This window comes from Leptodactylus fuscus, chromosome 3, assembly GCF_031893055.1.
Source record: "Leptodactylus fuscus isolate aLepFus1 chromosome 3, aLepFus1.hap2, whole genome shotgun sequence".
Lineage (NCBI taxonomy): Eukaryota > Metazoa > Chordata > Amphibia > Anura > Leptodactylidae > Leptodactylus > Leptodactylus fuscus.
The window spans coordinates 116,303,025-116,323,372 of record NC_134267.1 but is presented as its reverse complement, the minus strand read 5'-3'; the positions used below and the strand labels follow the sequence as shown (position 1 = coordinate 116,323,372).

Here is a 20,348-nt window from a genome sequence, read left to right as displayed (position 1 = left end):
CCCCATAACTAGCTCATATCTGATATGTTAGCTCAAAGATCATGAAAAGGTGATGGGTAACAAAAAATGTGTTTCTAAAATATATACACATACATACGGTACTTCATTGGAAATGACTAAAACATATTAAAACATTTTATTACATGACTGCCACAAAACAGTATGTAACGGATTTATATTGGGTACAAATGTAACAACCCTTGAAAAAGCCATTCCGTGAAGGGCTGTCCCAGGTTAATGTCCCTGCATGCCCTCATTCTTGATGACTCTTATTGTGACTATTTCTCTGCACAAACAGCAATAAACATTAAAGCATAACTCCAGTTAAAAGCACCTTTTCATAAATGAATAGTACAGGTTAATATAAGAAACTTTGTAATATATCTTATTAAAGAAAGAAGTTAAATTCTCCACATTAGTCTATGAAGAAAGGAAGGGAGATTAGAAAAGACACTCCAATAACTGCTGCTGTTACACTCCTTGTCTTTTTTTTTTTATAACACTGCTAGTTTGTAGATAAGAGGCTTCTAGTGCACAGAATGAGGCCATAAATCAATTAATTAGTCAGCAGGAGAATTCTACTCTACCCCTCCTTCTTCATAGAGCTCTACATGTGATATTAATGTAAACAAGTAGTCAAATTGAAGATACAGAGAACTGAAGTAAACAGATATCCTTAAGATATATTACAAAGTTTCTTATTTTCACATGTACTACCGTATTTTACGGACTATAAGGCGCACTGGACTATAAGGCGCATTGCCCATGAGCGCCTTATAGTCCGTCTCGGTTCATATATAAGGCGCACCGGACTATAAGCCGCAGTCCGGTGCGCATTATATGTTATTGAAAGCGGCGGCAGGCAGACTTTGCCAGCGGCCGCTTAACCCCCCGCGTGCCAGCCGCTTCTATTGGAAGCGCTCGGCAGGCGAGGAGGGGCTCTATCAGCAAAATCATGCTGATAGAGCCCAACCATAAAACTTATATTAAACTACAGCCCCCCCCCCGTTTTAAAATAAAACCCTGAAACAGAATGTGAAACTTCCCAAGCGGTGCAGGGCGGGCGGGCATTCAGGCCTCCTCTTCCTCCGGCGCTCGCTAACTGATAATGGCCTGGGCGCATGCGCAGTAGCCGTAGTAGAAGCATTATGATATTGCGCATGCGCCCAGGCCATTATCAGTTCGCGAGCGCCGGAGGAAGTGGTCAGGACATCGGAGGAAGAGGAGGCCTGCATGCCCGCCCTGCACCGCTCGCCCTGCACCGCTCGCCCGCCCTGCACCGCTCGGTAAGTTTCACATTCTGTTTCACGCCGGCGTGACAGCAGGGCTGCCGGACACTTCCCATTCATTTCTATGGGAGCCGGCATGCGAGCGCTCCCCATACAAATGAATGGACTGCTTTTTTCCATTCATTTCTATGGGGAGCGCTCGCATGCCGGCTCCCATAGAAATGAATAGGAAGTGTCCGGCAGCCCTGCTGTAACGCCGGCGTGTACGGCTGTGATACACGCCGGCGTTCCATAGTGTGAATGCAACCTTACGGTGCCTTCTATGTATGTATGGAAGCGGCACGCAGACTTTGCCGCCGCTTCCATCCATATATAAGGCGCACCGGACTATAAGCCGCACTTACGATTTCTGAGGAAATCGTAGGTTTTTATGTGTGCCGTATAGTCCGGAAAATACGGTATTAATTTATAATAGGAGGAGTTTATAACTGTAGTTGCACTTTAACTGTAGGAATTTTCGCAAAAGTGTAGACACACAAACTGCTTGCAGATTCGCCCACACATTTCCTGAATTAGTTTACATAATTTCTTACATACTTTTAAACAAGCAAGGATAGTTATTAAAATGAGTGCAAGTAAAAGTGATCAGACATTCTCAGCAGTCAATAATATTCCAATATACTCCATTCGAAATATCCTTTGCTTCCAGTGACCATTGAAACAAACATTTAGAGTGGTGGTCCAGGATCAGAAGCAATCAACAGGGATGATTTGGAGAGTTGGGTGGGGGAGAGGTTGAAGGATTGTTGTAAATTTAATTAAAAAAAATTAAAATCTGCACCTGTTCCTGGAGCTACCTGAAGCAATGGTCCCTACATGGGGAAAACTGCACTTTGAAGTGATTCACTGCTTTGCCTGATAGAGCGCTTCCTGATCTCAAGGACCCCCCACTATCAAGTGCAGGGTTTTGTTTTGTTTTTTTAAAGGGACACTAAACCTAGAAATGAATGATAAAAGTAAACAGGAAACAAAGCTGCTCGGTTTATCATTCTGAAGCAATGTCTGACCGGACAATCATGACACAATTTTGTTTTGAGTATGCGTCGGTTTTGTGCTCACTTTTGGGTCATTGGCTTTCCCCATTTATTCTCACAGATATCCTACTAATATTATAAATATGAAACTTTTTGTGTTTTTTTTGGTTTTGATGTTTGTTACTCTTTAACGCAAAAATGGCTGAACGGATTTAGATGAAATACATGGATAGATTGTTACCTCAAGTAACACATAGGCTACTTTTTATCCCAGTAAACTACATGGCTTCATGACTGTTATGAATTTATGTTCACATACCATATTAAACTGCTTTTGGCAGCAGGCTGATAAAGCCACGTCTGTTATCTCTCTATGTAAACACACAGCTAACACTGAGTCCATTGTGTACATGCATCTGCATATTATCTGATCTGCTCTAAGCAGTGCTGACACACTGGATGGGAAAACAATTTCAATCTAAACATTTCGAGAAACAGAAAATATAATTTGTTGCAAAATTCTAAAATAACGAGAGCTATGAAGGTAGCCAGAAGTCAACAGATTTCTCCTCAAGCGGAACTCAGGGGGGATCATCGACAACAATAGCACACTCATTATATGGCGTCCCAGCGGGCTGCTGAGATGCCGGAACAATAACAGACACGGTGCATGGAACAAGTTCAGCAGCAGGCCAGCTTGAGAGCCAACAACACGCTCATTATTTGGCTTCCCAGCGAGCTGCTGAGATGCCAGAACAATCACAGGCACAGCATGAGGAACGAGTTCAGCGGCAGGTCAGCTTGACAGCTGCCGAAATGCCGAAGCAGGTGAATCATCACCGCCAACAACACGCTCACTATATGGCGTCGTAGCGAGCTGCTGAGATGCCAGAACAATCACAGGCACAGCGTGAGGAGCCAGTTCAGCAGCAGGATAGCTTGAGAGCTGCCGAAATGCCGGAGCAGGCAAACCATCGACGACAGCAATTTCCTGAATATAGGTGGATCATCGACACCAACAACACGCAGACGAAGTCGGGGGCAGAGGCTAGTGGTAAAATAAATAAATGAATGAATGAATGAAATATTACTATGCCCATACTGCTTATGCACTGGTTTCTGGATCTACCATGCAAGCCTGTGATTTTGTGCAGCCCATTGCTAATACAGATTTCTAATGCTAGTGTAAATTTGGACACAGTGGAACACATTTATAAAAAGTGGCATTTTTTCACTAGCACCCCATGTTGTGAAATATACAGCTGCTTTAGAAATGTACACCAATGCTGAAACATAACTTCCCTGTCATACTGCCTGTCCGACTCTCAATGATTTATTTCTAGGTAACATGGCCCATGCTTCGTGTGCTACCATACTAATACACATATTCACTGAAAGATCATGAAAGATAAAGCTCAAAGCCCGTATCTCCTTCTATTTCCAAAGCGCTGAAAGTCTAAGATAGATTGTATATCTTGGAATGTGTTAATTGGTTTTGCAATATGTTCTGAAAACTTGTCATCTAAAGTGATAATTGGCCGTATCGGTCACAGTCTTCTTGGCAATGACAGCCTAATAGAAGTTCCTTTGACTTCTGTGAAAGGTCAGCTCCATCTAATCACACTGACAAGTATGCTACTGAAAGGAATAGTATTAGGAACCTGCGTATTCTATAGGTTCTGACAATTAAGCAAGTAACGTACAAGACGATAGGTATATGAAATGCTCTAGAATCTCTTAATATACATACAATTACTGAAAAGAGTCATACAGCTGAAAAAAGAGGTCGTAATAACACCCATAAAAGCAAGTTTAGGAGTAAAAGCAAGTCACGTTGTCTTAATACATAAGACTTTTTCCTGTACTTAGAAGGCTTGGCTATCCAATGGTGCCACCATGCTGAAATACAAGTATCGCTTTTCCCCCTCAAAGTGCATTCAGCACTCACTAGATGGTGCCTCTGCTTAGAGAGGACACCTGTGACCATCCCAATCACAGTAGTCTGAAACACCAGAGACTGGGCAGAGACCCATTCATCTATTTGGCGCATATCGAGGTTCAGTCAGATATAACACAGCACCAGGTAGACTCCAGGTCTCAGGAGAGATAAGGTGAGGGAGAGCATGGCTCAGGATGCTACTGCAGCCGCACACCATTGTTTTCAGTTACATTAGTTGATACAGCTTCTATTAACCTGTTCCCTACCAATGGCAGGGAACAGGTTAACAGTAGCTGTAATCAATACATGTCACTGTAAATGCTGGCATGCAGCTGGGACTGTATAGTATGACTGCTGCGGCTTCCTATGTCCTGCTCTGTAACTCTGCACACCCACTTCAGAATGCAATTCCCTATTGCACATCCTCGCCTCAATTTTATTAACTAATGGCTGAACTTTCCTATTGGATAAAAGGGGCTAATTGGAGACAGAAAAAGGAGGTGGACATCTTGTTTTTCTGCCTCCCCTGCTGATGTTCTGACCCTCCATCACATGACCAACTTAGTGCTGCTCTATGTAAAAGTAACTGGAGTAGAGTGAAGTCAGTGGGAGTCACAGAGAGCAGAAGCAGTAGAGTAGGCTGAGCACCTGACTCCTACTGCTCTCTATAAGGCAGAGTGTTGGAATCTCGCTATATCTCCCCCAGGTTTTTAACTTATCTGTGGTCCAGTGCGGGTCTGGAGTAGGCCTCAACTCCAGGTGCGAGTCCTTGGCTCATTTCTGTGCCAGAAAAAAAGCTGCAGATTCGCAATTCAGTGCAGATCCAGGGAGTGAAAGGAAGTGTCTGGGTCTGTCCTGTAACCATGAGTCCGGTGAGACAATATTTTGCTCCTGTTTTGTTTGTGTGGCTGGTAGCAAGCTACGCGTATAGTTAGGTCATCTTTTCTGTTTAGCTAATCACTCAGATGAGCAGGTATTTATTTTGTTTTTGCCTGAAGTTAAGGCTGTATTTTATTTTGCTCATTTTGTGCCTGAAGTGAAGGTTTATTTATTTTCATTTTTTTTTCTAAATAAACCTGTTTTCTGCATATTTCGTGTCCCTGTCTCTGACTGTTTGAGTCCACACCTTTGCTGCTACTGAGCTTCCTCCCCCACAAAAGTTAAGAATTGTGAAACAGTGTCAGTGTCAATCTTCTGTTCTGAGGCTTAGAACTTGATATGCATTGCCCACATGACATTTTAACATTACGTATGCCTACATGTTATTTATTTACATTACTACGAATATTGCACCCTTTCTTGGCTAAAAATGCTCTTCAAATTGTGAGGGCTAGTTCACACGGTGCAAAATGGTCAGAATTTTGATGCGGAGGTCGTGTCAAAATCCTGCCTCCTCCCGGCAACACAGTGGCCCAGTGGTTAGCACTGCAGCCTTGCAGCACTATAGTCCTGGGTTTGAATCCCGCCAGGAACAACATCTGCAAGGAGTTTGTATGTTCTCCCTGTGTTTGCTGCTGCCTCTCATTGAAATCAGTGGGAGCCGTTTGTTTCCTTTTTCCGTGAGCGTTTTTTCCCATGTACCTTTATTCATTACTAGTGTCTGATAACTTCCATCCTTCTTGCTAGTTTACACTTTCCCATTCAGTGAACATTTCTAGTTTATTTCAACATTATATTTTATATTTTGTAGCCAATCTTGGCTTTGGTCCCCAAAAAGCACCTGCAAAATCTGCAACAAAAAACCCCCAAAACTTCCTTTCCGCAATGTGGGGCCTTACCCTAAGTAGTTAGGAGGTTGAATCTACTGGTGTGGCTTTAGGCCCGTAGCCTAGAAATTTTTATCTCCATCATTTAGTTCCACGCTGTTGGTATACCGTACTTTATCCACTTTACTACGACCAGCAGACTGGTCCCTCTCTGCAGTACATACTGGATAATCAGGATATTTTGATTCACCACATCAGCGTTCAGCGAGTTATTCTTAGCACCTAGATCAATGCAGTAAGCTAACCTGTGGTTCTTGAGACCCTGTTTTCATCAATTACAGAGTCAAAAAGATGCTACTTATGTCCATATCTTACTAGGGCTATTATAAGAGAAATAAACACATTGATTTCTCTGTTTATACCCAGCTTATTGTGGTATACTGTTATTTGGAAATTCAGACAGTGCGTAGATTTAGCATATTTTTCTAAATTTTTACTACAATTAAGTTTTATCTATTCCTTTTTATTCAGTGATTTGTTTTTTGTTTGTTTTTTTTGAACAGAGGAATTCATCTTTTTTCGGTGAAGTCAGAATGGAGAAGAATTATGATCTGAGCGACACAGTGACAAGTGTTTAGAGAGTGTGATATAATTATAGCACATATTAGGTCTATCAATACCAGACACTCAGCCTGTTTTATTTATTCTCAGTAGCTTATAGAAAACCAACATATTGAGCAGCACTCTACAGAGATTGTCATCCCTCACATCAGTCCCTTTCCCTTGCATCAGTCACTTTCATTGCAAAAACACACATAGTAGGGCCAGTTTCAAGCCTTTCAACCCATCATTGGGTTTTGGAGTGTAGGAGGAGACCTGAGATCCTGATTGGTTGGATTTAGACGCAGGACTATAATGCTGCAAGTGTTAAAGTCCTGAACCCCCTTGCCTCCCTGGGTCTTGCTATTCTCATTACTGCTGGTTTCATAAACACCACAATAAAATAAATGAACTGTAAGGTCCTCCTTAGTGAACAAATTTAAATTCAGCAGACCCCCTTGATGTCGTAGAACAGCAGATAAATTTGATAGCAGCCATGTGCTGGTACTCTGTCACCATAGATCAAAATCTTAAGAGACAATTCCCAAACTAATCATAAAATTGGCAACAGGTTTGGTAATGCGGCAGGGTGTAATAAAAGTTCTATGATAACAGACCTGAGTCTTTGATAAGTTTCTGGCTTCCATGGCAAGCATTTGGTGCTGCCTTACAACCATGAAGGAGGTGCTGCTCAAATCCAATATGTCGGCATCCATTCGCAAGAACGGCTTAGATGGTGCAGTTAAAAATGACAGTGGCATCTAAGTGGTTAACAGTTTATATCAATACTGACATAATATAGCCGGCACCTGCCATATATGAGAATCTTCAGCTCCTGAGCCCTATCAATATCTCTTTTCCGCCACCATGATATAAAATTATAGAAGAAAAGGGAAACATCCCAGGCACTGCTCATGAGTAAATATGTGACATCTCAACGCAAGTCCTCGGCACACAGAAGAGGGGGTGAAAGTTGAGCACTGTAACTTTACTGCAACACTTGAGATGTTCAGATGACCTCAGTTGTTAACTATTCCAATCTGAGAAGAAAAAAAAGCCAGGTGGCACTCTTCAATCTGTGAAGTATTCTTTGCTGGCAGGACAACAGGGAGGCCAATGCACTAAACAATGGATTGTTTCGTGAAGATGAGCTTCAGATCCAAGAAAACGCATCTCCATGAAACAGTCCATTGTCTAGTGTACTGACCTCCCAGTTGTGCCCTCCTAAGTTCTGCCAATAGGGAATACTTCACATAGTGGTGAGTGCAGCCTAGCTTTCTTATTTTCTTTTTTTATTTGACATTATGACGTATATGGGAAGAGGGGCAATATTCTTTCTAAGGCCGGATTCACATGTAGGTCATTTGCAAGCTTGAACTTGGTGTGTGAATATGATTAAACAAAAAAAAAAAAAAAAAAAAAGAACTTGGTGTGTGAAAGGAACTTATTGCATCACAGTGAGTTAAGACGCAGCGAGTTCCCAAATGGCTGGATCACTGCTGTACCCAACTGACAAAGCTTGAAGTATTACAGTAGTGCTTTGGTGTTCGGAAGATTACGGCATCGAACTCACTATGAGGCAGTCAGTTCAATTCATACAGCCGAGTTCAGACCAGAAAACACGGTCCGCAGACACATCATTTTTCCCAGATGGGATGGTCAGATTTGTCTTCCAAGAAAAACAACTGTGATAAACCTGGCACATTTTCAGACTGCCTATCTCAAGCTTCTAACAACTTGAAAATGTGAAATGTTTTAGAAGTCCTATAGGGAGGGCTATAGGAAAAACAACAAAAGAACAAGAACTCTATGTATTTATACTTCTTCATAATTTGATGCAGACTTTAACGTTAAAAACATAGTAAAAAAAGTTGCTCAATCAATAAATCTAGGGACAAGTCTCTAACCCCTTTGGATCATCTATTGATGAGGTAAAGGAAACAGCTGCTAAGGGAGCACCAAACACATACCAACAAGCTCAGCAGGGTCAGAAACAAAATGAAATTGTATCAGTGGTCCATCACTGATCGCAATATACAAAGGATTAAAGACACATTTCCATAGTACAATATTATGATTGGTGGACATCTGATATCTGTGTGCCTTGCCAATAAAAAGGGAAAGAAAGGCTCAGATCTCTTTGATGCTTCTTGCGTTCCAAGGATCAGTTGGGTCTGAGCAGTGACCTAAATATATCCTACTGATAGGACTTTACTAGAGATAAGCGAATAGCATTCGATCGAGTACATGTTCGATCGGATATCAGGCTGTTCGAGATGTTCGATTCGAGTCGAACACCAGTTGACAAACTCACAACTCACAAACTCAAAAATTCGATTCCCCTCCCACCTTCCCTGGCGCTTTTTTTGCACCAATAACTGCACAGGGGAGGTGGGACAGGAACTACGACAATGGAGGCATCAAAAAAAAAAATCGGAAAAAGTAATTGGCTGGCTAAATCAGGTGACCTCCAATATATACGAATAGTGGATTTAATATCCGGTTCATATGAGACTGTGAACTATGTGACTGTGAGACAGAGATAGATGTACAGGCAGGGTTAGCTAGGAATTACCTTTATTTAGGTGGGAATGTCACTCACACAGCTCTTTGGGGCTCTATCTGGTCGGGATCCCTGTCAGCTTGCGATATGCATGAGCTGACTTTTTCCCATAGGAATGCATTGACCAGCGTTGATTGGCCGAATGCCATACAGAGTACAGCATTCAGCCAATCAACGCTGGTTCTGCAGGAGGTTCGTCTGTGAGGAGGCGGAGTCTAATATCAGACCAGAATGGAGACTGCTGTGGACTGATCTTAGACTCCGCCTCCTCCGGCAGAACCAGCGTTGATTGGCCGAATGCTGTACTCTGTATGGCATTCGGCCAATCAACGCTGGTCAATGCATTCCTATGCCGAGATGTAGCAGTGTTGGCCGTGTGCTCAGCACTGCTACACCGGAGATGCAGCTAAGCTGAGCGCATGGCCAGTACTACTACACCAGAGATGCAGCCGAGCTGAGCGCATAGCCAGCACTGCTACACCGAAAATGAAGCAGAGCTGGCCGTGTGCTGAGCTCTGCTACACCGGAGATGTAGCAGAGCTGAGTGTGCGCTGCACACTCTCTCCGCCCAGGACAGGGGGAGCACTCCGTTCCCCTCCGCCTCAGGAGTAGAGGGGGAGCGGAGTTCTCTGAGCAACTTGTATTTCTGAGCTGTTTATCTCCTGCTCTTCCAGTTATCAGGTCGGCTAATTGAATTTTGCTGATAAGGGCTGAGAAAGGGAGACCTAAAACTGAGTTTATTGCAAGCTGACTCTTGTTCCTGTAGCATGTCATTTTGGAATTCTCATCACCTATCAAATACAGCTCTGCTACATCAGCTTCATATTGTACATCTTCCAGTGATACTATGCTAATTTATTTACAACCATCCCTCATTACTGACTGCGAACATGTACCGCTATAAAGACAGTTAAGCAGAGCAAGTGAAACCCCACCCACCAATTCACCGAGCAAACCAGGAAGTGAACAGAGCACAAAGCCTAGAGGTTGGTGAACAGGCGAGTTGGGAATACCTCGTTAAGGCAAAATCCACCTCAAAAAACGCCTCCCATTAATTTCAACAGGAGTTAGAAGCTGTTTTTTTCCCGATTTTTTCAACTAGAGGAAAAAAAAAGTGACGTGACCTATCTTCAGGTGGATTCCGCCTTGAAAAACCCTTTGAAATCAATGGTAGGCAGTCTGGTGACAGCTGCCATCTGTCTAAAGCCCCTTTGTAAATTAAAGTATTAATCTGACTGGCTGGAATAGACAACCACTCCCCTGTATCTTCCCACGTAGCATTATGTAGTAAAGTACACAACTTGTTATTGTGAGAAAACGAGGTAAAAAGTAAAAACTAGTAAATTCTAGAGGCTGCATCAGATGAAGGCCGATTTTCTACTGGTATAATATAGGAAATGCTTGTTGCAATATTGACTATAAATTAATAAATCTCTCCTCTGGATATAATCTTCTGATAAAGTCTAGCAGCGTGTGTGTACGGGTTATTTGATTGCTGTCTTGTGATTATGGTTGATAACAGAGAACAATAGTACGTGAATACTTCCCAACTACCCCAGATTCAGTGAGACTGTCCAAGATTCCAGGTGCTGTCCCGCTGGCTCAGTCACTGGGTGGTATGCTGTTTTAACTCATCTGCTCCTGGGAGGACACAGATGAGTTGCATACAATGGTGAAGCAGAGAGTCTTCCGCTCTCTACTTCACTATTCTGCACCTCTCTCAGGTCCATGAGTATTACATACGATGTGGCGACATCTCTTACACCAGTCCTGAAGCCTCTGGAACCAGAAACCGCAGAACACAACAGCAGGGAATGGAATAAAGTGTGAATTTGTGTGTGTGTGTGGGGGGGGGGGGTATGTGTGTTTAGTATCAGGAGAGTGACATAATAAGGTGAGGTCAACTGGAGAGGGACATTATACTGTGGGTGCACCTGAAGAGAGACATTAAACTTTGGGAGAAATTGGACATTATAGTATGGGGACATTTCATGTTAGGGTGACTGTGGCGAAAGGAGGACACAAAGAATGGGAGGAATCAAAGTGGCGGGGCTAAATTTGCCACCCTGCGCACAGAGTGACAAATATTTTGTCCCTCTTTCTATCCTTTGAAAGTTGGGATGTATGCTGAATGCAATCCTCTGATAATGCGGCCAGTTAGGCTATTAAGAATGAAGGACCTGCGAGGTTCTATTAGTCAATATGGGTCATGTGTGCTCTGTCTTTTGATGATGGCTGATAACAGAGAACAATAGGGCCTTAGCTTAAAGGGTAGACATCCTAATAAAGATTCCAAGCAGTGGGGGAAAAGCAATTAGGTAAGCACCTCACTGCTCTGTGCACTTCTCCTCCTTATCAGGGATAGGGATAAGAACTATTGTTCGAGATAAACAGCATGGACACCATGATAAAACTATGTGTGATTGAAACCTTACAGGAGATATTCCAAGTCAAATACTTATCACCTATCAACTCTTTCCCTGATGCAGATATGAACTGAGGGGCAATTTATCAGTAAAAACAAAGGAAGGCAGAATCCATGAGGATTTCGCAAATATTTTGGCTCAAGCAATCCAGGATGAAAATAAGCCATGAGATATATGCCTTAAGGATCATGTTTATGTCTCTAACATAAACGTCCAGATGTATGTCTTTAAAGGATAACTTACACAGATGCCACACATTGACATCTTTTACCAAACGTGTCTTACGGTAAAAAAACAAAAAAGTTTATAGTTATAGTTACATGTTTTTACTGGTTCATTTTTTCTTTTCCCACGGTATGGAATAGAATACTATACTATGCTATAACTTACCTTCTTTTAGTGTAAGTTATACTTATGTAAAGAGGGTTAAGGGACAATTTTAGTCTCCCTCATGGTAACATAACGACTCAAGGAGGATGTACGTAAGAAGCTTTCTTGGCATATATGCTAAACATACATCACAAAGGTGATGTGAACATTGTCTAAATTGGTTATGAGTATTAGGGAGCCTGCACACGGAGTTACACTCTGCTCATTCTGAACTTAAAACTCGTTCAGATTGAGTGCGTAAAGACCAGATCCCATTGATTTCTATGGGTGCCAGCATACACGCGTATCACATTGAAAGCAATAGGGGAAAAAAGCCTCCCATTGATTTGAATGGCTAACGCACGTATGCCAGCACCCATAGAAATCAATGGGATCTTGTTTTTACGTGCTCATTCTGAATGAGTTTTACGTTAAGAATGAGCGGAGCGTAACTCCGTGTGCAGGCTCCCTTAGGGTGAATTCACACTGAGTAAACGCTAGCTTATTCTGAACGTAAAACACGTTCAGAATAAGCGGCGTCTAAAGCAGCTCCATTCATTTCTATGGGAGCGGGGATACGAGCGCTCCCCATAGAAATGAATGGTCTGCTTCTTTCACTCCGTGCAGTCCCATTGAAGTGAATGGGGAGTGCCGGCGTATACGGCAAGCTCTGCTCATGCCGGAGCGTACACGCCGGCACTCCCCATTCACTTCAATGGGACTGCACGGAGTGAAAGAAGCAGCCCATTCATTTCTATGGGGAGCGCTCGTATCCCCGCTCCCATAGAAATGAATGGAGCTGCTTTAGACGCCGCTTATTCTGAACGTGTTTTACGTTCAGAATAAGCTAGCGTTTACTCAGTGTGAATTCACCCTTAAGGTCCCAAAATGCAATGTGTTAGGATTTCAGTATAATCCTATGAAATAATTTCAAACTAAAGAGTTTCATCTTGCCTACTATACTATCTCTGTCCTGTAAAGCGGCGGTCCCCAACCTTTCTTGTCCCACTGACCAGATCCAAGCGAGGCCAATTTGCCAAAAACCCTGGGAGAATTCTAAAGTTATAATGACAAAAATTCATCATAATAAGAGGCCAGATTAAAGCCTAAATAAATTGTTGATGAATAAAAGTAGCCAGGTTGAGAGCAGTTAGTAATTCTGTCGGCATAATGTTAAGCTAAGTACTTCTTGGCACATGGTCCTTTCTTTACCCCATTGGCAGTTTATTGGTACAACTCATCACTGGCTTCTCTTGCATTTTTCCTATTTGTTATTATATTTGTTTATGTCATATTTCCATATAAGGACAGAATTAGGGATAATTAGTGAGCACATGTCTGTTTGCTCAATCCATGTGCCTTATACACTTATAAGGCCCCATGTAGAGGATCGCAGCAAAAAAGTGCTGCGGGAAAAACTGCGGTGACAACGCATCACGGTTTTATCCACAGAGCTTTTCATAGAAAGACTTTCTGCTTCAATTATATTCATGCTGCAATTTCCAAAACCGCCATGGTATTTTTCCACAATGTTTGGAAGGGATTTCCTATTTTCCGCCACATGGGGCCCCGGCCTTATATGGGACACTTACCAAGTGATACACTCACGTTACTTGATTAACGAAATTGCTCTCAACCTGGCTACTTTTAATCATCAACAACTTATTTGATATTAATATTGCCTCATATTATGATGAATTTTTGACATTATAACTTGAAACTTCTTTTTAATACCCATGTATCCAAGTCACTAATAAAGATTTATGTATATATTTTTATCCAAATATTAGATGTAGCGTCTCACTTTTGTATCTCCTAGGACCAATGAGAGTTCTTAACACCTTATTCAGATGTCATGGAGGTAGAGTTTACCTTAATTTAGGAGAGATATGAGAGGAGGCTATGAAAAACGCCTTAATCCAGGGATGTTTGGTTCGTCTGACAACATAAAAGGAGTTAAGGGCCGCTACCTGTACCTTAAGGCCAGGCCCCACGTGGTGTAAACATGGCGAATCCATTTCTACTTTGCGATAAAATATTCACTGTGGACAAATGACGATTTCCAAAATCATTGCGGTTTTAGAAATCGTAGCATTTCAATTATACCTATACAGAAACACCGCTAGTTTCCCTATAGGTATAATTGAAGCAGAAAATTTGCAGAGGAAAACTCTGCGGGAAGAACCGCAATGCATTGCTGCCACAGCTTTTCCCACAGCGCTTTTTTTCCTGCAGGATGCCATGTGGGGCCTTAGCTTAAAGGTACTGGTTCAGAGATTCTTTTCTAGGCCTGCCTGAAGAAGATTTAAGATCCAGGAAATATTTGGGTTCCTTAAAAGTTCTAAATTGAGACCTGTAGATGTTGGAAAAGTCTGCCAGATATGAAAGTAGATTTTTGAGGTCACCTCCTTTCTACTTGACAACAGGGTGGAAACCACTTCCTCTGAGAGCCCTCTCCTACTAAGAATCCCCCTCTGAAATTCCATTCTGGAAGTCGGAGCCTCTAGATCTGTGATGTACAGAAGATGATGTAGAAGATTGCTTTTGAGAGGGAGAGTCCAAGGAGGAGATATGAACATTGATTGGAGATAGAAGTACCAGGCCCAATGATTCTGGTAGTTCAGAGAAAAGAAATGAATGCATTGGCTGTTCTGTCTTGATGCAAAGAGGTCTGTTGTACGCACTGTGGGGAACCGCTCAGGTAGATGCTTGGTAGCACTGCAAGAAACGGGGACACAGAGACTGGCTTGCACACAAGTTCAGCGTTTATTTCACTTGTAGTGCATAAACTGCCTTTGTAAAGGCATAAGCAAACAAAACAAAAGCCTTCTCGGCTGAGAACTAACTATAACAGAAATTGTTCCCTGACTATAGAGGAGCCTGGCTGCCAGACTCTCGCTCTTGGTACATCAAACGAAGGCACAGTACCTGGTTTGTAGGTTCAGTTCACACAGGAACCCTCAGCTTTGTTAGTGTGGTGGCACACTTCCTAGTTCTGACACACAACCTAATATTAAGCCTTAATTAGTCAGCTGACCTCCCTGGTGTGGGTCTTTACCAAACACCCTTTAGCTGCCTGGCTGGAACATACCTGTCCTCCCACACCACACCCTTCACTTTCTCACAGCAGTCCTCTTTCTGAAATAAGTTTTAAGCATTTAGAAAGGCTAATCTGATAGTCATCAATTACTTGTAGTTTGATGTGGCTTTTCTCCCTTGCCAGAAATTTTCCCTCAACAGGGCTCCCCAAGCTCACAAGCTTGTATCTGTGGTTAGGAGAACATGATATTTTACTGTCCAAAGAACTCCTGCAGATAGATTCTCTGTATCCAGCCACCAGAGAAAATAAATTTTTGTTTCAAATGAAATATGCATCTTCTTGTACAACGATAGTTGGCAGTTGTCCCAAAAGGCTAGGATGGCACTCTATAGAGGTCGAAGGTGTGAAGAGCCCATTTGAATGCTGGAATAGATGGAGTTTCAGAGCTGTTCTGTAGAGAAAGTCAACCTGATTCTTGCAATCTTACATGTTGTCTGTCTTTGCTAGGTTTTATTTGCAGGGCCTTTAATGGCCCCCTCTCCTGTGCCAGTGTCCAAAAATGACCTACAGTGCATGATATTGGTGCAGCCAGAAGTTACTTAATCACGATGCTCCAAGGAAGGACCAATCCAAATATTTGGAAAGAAGATTGGTGTTTGCCAACAGAATATGGAAAATCAACTTTTTTATTGCGGTCAAATACACTACGTGTTTCAAGGTACAACACTTCTTTATCAAGTGTATAATTTAATTTTCTGTTTCTTTAATCGCGATGCTGGCATTCAGCACATGTGCCCCACAATTTGGAAGATGCCAGTCCCTGATGTCAGCAGAGGTTGGGGACCTCTTCTATAAAGCAAAAAAAAAAAATAGTAATAATGGCTGTGTATTCAGAAGGAGCATCTGAATTAAACTGGTTCTGGGGCATTGTCTCTGGGTATGAAAAATTCTCAGAACTGTTTGCAACAAAAAAGTCCAGTTTTATAGATCCATTTCTGCACTTGTGTTATGAACACAATATCTGCCTCAAAAATCTGACCAAAAAGACTTGATTTCAATGGGAGCCGGTTAGGTGTTTTTTCCGGGAGCCTGCTTGTTATGGCTCCTGGAAAAAGAAGCCAGATGCTCATTCTTCCGGCCCGATTCGCCTTGTGATTTGGCCTGAAGACACTCCCTCCTCCAGACTAGGCCCATTCATTGGGCCTAATCCGGAGCGGAGTGCGCGACTAGATGCTGATGCAGTGCATCAGCATTCAGTCGCAACTACCCATATTTGGGACCAGAACCTGAGGCGGCCTCCACCTCAAGTTCCCGTCTAAAAAACCCTGTGTGAACTTACCCTTATAGTGAAATTCCAACTAAGGCGGAGCAATTCTAACCTAAACCAGAGTCACAATTTTATCTCAATGACGATTTTTTTTGTCCTTATCGTACTCAGTGTAAAACTTAGCAGGATCCTGTATATTGAATCACTATGATATTGGGTTGTACACTGGAGCATAATAATATGGGGACTCCAAAGTCATACTGATAGGGAATGTAGATTGTGAACCCTATAAAATAAATAAATGTACATAGTGGTATATGGTACATAGAGCAGTATATTGGTGACTATAATATTGGGTTAAATAAAATGGGTGTTCATAGGGACACTATGATATCAGGGTACCCCTCGTCTTTATAGTCTCCATGGATCCTGTCAACACTGACAGCCACTCCTCTAAAGATGCCGCCATATTAGGAAATAGCAAAGCCTTGTGAGAATGTGGAAGTTGATACAGCAACGGAGGTGCAGGATCTGAATCCTAAACCACAGATCCATCACTGATGGAAATTACAGCCAGGGCTTTGGAGTCGGAGTCAGGGCCAGTTTTGGTTGAAGTTGGAAAAAAGTTAAAATTGCGGTCAAAGTAGGACTTGTGAAAAAATAAAAGAGTTGGTACCGTGGTTTGGCCTACTGACTTCACAGCTCTGGTCACAGCAGCTGGATAGCCAATAACCAGACTTCAATGTACTGATATATCTGTTGTCCAGAATGCCCTAGGAAACAGTAATATAGATGGCACATAGGAACCCACTTAGGAGTCTCTCGGTCATACAATCAAAAGACTTTCAATGAACAATATGTAACCTAAAGAGTCGGAGCCTTCTCGGTGAGTAAGGGTTCAAGTTCTTCCACCGTACAGTCTCATTGAAGATCTTATGCTAGGTTCACACAAGAGTTCAGCCTCTCCATCGTTTGGATCCACATGGGGACCTGAAACACGGAGAACCCCATAAACTGTAATGGTCCACCAGATTTCTTCAGGTTTTATACTGAAACCAGTGGAGAGGAGAGTCCTTCATGCAGGACTTTTCTCTCCACCAATTTTAGACGAATTCTCCTACAAATGTGAACCTAGCCTTAGATAGAGCCTTGAGGCTCAACAGCAATGCTGTCCACTCAATGTGATCTTATACCAGATGGCAGCACAAACTTGCATGGAATATCTGGTAACTAAAGACAATTCTGCAAGACATGAGGCCATATCTCACCATTCTATGTAACAAGACCATGTTTCTGAACACAATTTTGCCATTATAATATATTTTTATTTTATACGGGATAAATACAGAGTGTTCCAACTATACATTAAACATAATACACATAAAGATGACCCAAATTAGTCAATGGACCCTTTTGGAAAAATACACAGTTCCAATTGTTCTCTTTATCGGATACATCGCAACAAGCGTATTGTGATATAAACAGTAGGGACCACCTTGGTATACTGACAGCACCAGGGTTAGGGATGAAGATGCCCATCAATTGCTATTATCTTATGATAGGATCCTCAGGTCTATGGCACAGAACAGGGGAGGAATCCTGTCATCTGTACATAGGCAGTGGGAGCAGAATATTAACCCTGTATCTCCTGCAGCTGAGCACATAGATCACCAGTGCTACAGATACAGAATGAATGACTAGCTGCGGGAGAGGCGCGCACATGAAGGGTTAAAAGAGGGGGTGTCAATGGCAAAGCTGGAATAGGAATGCAGCTATTGTGCGGGAAGGGAAGGTACTGACCTGCGATCCCCTCTCCCTCAGGCAGCGGGATCTAGGGTGCTGTCTCCAGCGTCCTCCCTACAGCAGCTGCCGCTTCATGCTGCCAGGCTCCATTCACTCTCCATTTAGCATCCCGGCTGATAACACCGGAGCACTGTAGTAGTCGCCGCCGCATCCCCTTCCTCGCTTTACGGTACCGTGCTGCTGCATCATATGCCTACTGCTGATCGCCGCGCACCGTACACATCCATTGTTAATAATAGCCGTGTATGGGGCTGGAGGATGAGCGCTCCCTGTCAGCAGCTGCACTGAGGGACGGCCCGCCGCTTACCACGCCCGCCACCTCGCCATTGGCTCCTCGGTAAAAGAAAGTGAAGGCACAGCTGGATGGAAGGAAAAGTTGTGCAGCAGCCATTGGAAGTAGTGCTGCGGTCATTTACCTCAGCAGCTTGTGTTCTGTGGCCGGTGCTCGTACAGCTGCTCTGCGAGGTGCGGGCACTGGCATCTGCCTGGGTCCATCACTACTCACCACCTATTGGCGCCATATATGCGTATGCTATAACATGGACAGAGTTTACTGATTTTCAGTGTTCTGAAACTTTATAATAAGTATGGGGGGAGGGGAGAGAGTGGGGTGGTCGGTGTTTTGGGCCATAGCCAAGATTGCCTACAAAAGGAATGGGAAATATACAGTAAGTACTTACACTTCTGCTCAAGACACTCTTGGCTTTGACTCAAAAAACGGCATCAAAATCTTCAGCAAGAACAGCTGCATTTCCACAACATGGGGCCTCAGCCTTAAAGGGATCCTATGACTAAAATGCAATTTTTAGGTATAGAGTTAAGAAAGGCTATTCTTCTACCTTTAGATGTCTTCTCCACACCGCCGTTCAGAAGAAATCCAGGTTTTCTTCAATATGCAAATTAGTTCTCTCGCAGCACTGGAGGCGGTCCCCAGCTCTCAAACAGCACTGGGGGCGTCTCCAATGCTGCGAGAGAACTCTCCAGCGACGCCTCTATCTTCTTGTGGAACGATGTCTTCACGCATATTCTTTCAGAGCTGGGGGTCAAACTTCTACGTATGCGCAAGTCGGCTCTGTCGTCGGGCCTCGGACAGAGTCGACTGCACGTGTGGACAGCCATTTTTTTGTGGCCACTTACGCGAGCATGCGCAGTATGCTCCTTTACTCCGTTGAAGGCTGTTTCTACATGTTAGTCAGAAAAAAATGCATTTTAATGATAGGATACCTTTAAAGGCATTGTCCGGGTAATCATATATCTATGTATATGAAAAGGGTGAAGGGCACACTTGCGCCTAGTCTCCGCTTTCGGGTTTACTTCTGTCAAGAGAAACTGGACCGGAGACGGAAACCCGGCGGTCAGTTTTCAAACCCATTCACTTGAATGGATTTGTAAAGTGAGCGTCTTCTGTAAATAATCTGTCTGTCCCAGTGTTCAGGTGATGGTGTGTAATCCAGGAAGCAGTCAAGAAGCTGTGCAGCTACTGTTGCCATGTAATACAGAAGACATGCTCAGCAATTCTTGGCCAAACAAATTTAGTTAGTAGTGTAGAGAGCTAGGTAAGGAAGCACTTGGGGGGAGGGGGGGGGGTACAAAGAATTATCTGAAATAAATGTAGTAGACGAGGGAGTATGTTGTTCATCTTTACTGCATTTATTATCCTGAGCAATGATATGCTTACCCTTCCATGCATTTACAGTACAGACCAAAAGTTTGGACACACCTTCTCATTCAAAGTTTTCTGTATTTTCATGACTATGAAAATTGTAGATTCACACTGAAGGCACCAAAACTATGAATTAACACATATGGAATTATATACTTAACAAAAAAGTGTGAAACAACAGAAAATATGTCTTATATTCTAGGTTCTTCAGAGTAGCCACCTTTTGCTTTGATTCCTGCTTTGCACACTCTTGGTATTCTCTTGATGAGCTTCAAGAGGTAGTCACTGGAAATGGTCTTCACTTCACAGGTGTGCCCTGTCAGGTTTAATAAGTGGGATTTCTTGCCTTATAAATGGGGTTGGGACCATCAGTTGTGTTGTGCAGAAGTCAGGTGGATACACAGCTGATAGTCCTACTGAATAGACTGTTAGAATTTGTATTATGGCAAGAAAAAAGCAGCTAAGTAAAGAAAAATTAGTGGCCATCATTACTTTAAGAAATGAAGGTCAGTCAGTCCGAAAAATTGGGAAAACTTTGAAAGTGTCCCCAAGTGCAGTTGCAAAAACCATCAAGCGCTACAAAGAAACTGGCTCACATGAGGACCAACCCAGGAAAGGAAGACCAAGAGTCACCTCTGCGGCGGAGGATAAGTTCATCCAAGTCACCAGCCTTAGAAATCGCAGGTTAACAGCAGCTCAGATTAGAGAC

General features: G+C 42.9%; 1 protein-coding gene across 1 annotated transcript in view; it reads right to left on the bottom strand.

Moving 5' to 3' along the window:
* The window catches only part of GPR63 (G protein-coupled receptor 63), a 30,663-nt gene extending 12,445 nt beyond the window's left edge, over positions 1-18,218 (bottom strand). Inside the window, exon 1 of the mRNA XM_075268218.1 lies at positions 17,974-18,218. The gene's annotated coding sequence lies outside the window, so the exon portion shown is untranslated. The remainder of the gene's footprint in view (positions 1-17,973) is intronic.
* Between the last annotated feature and the right edge of the window lie 2,130 nt (positions 18,219-20,348).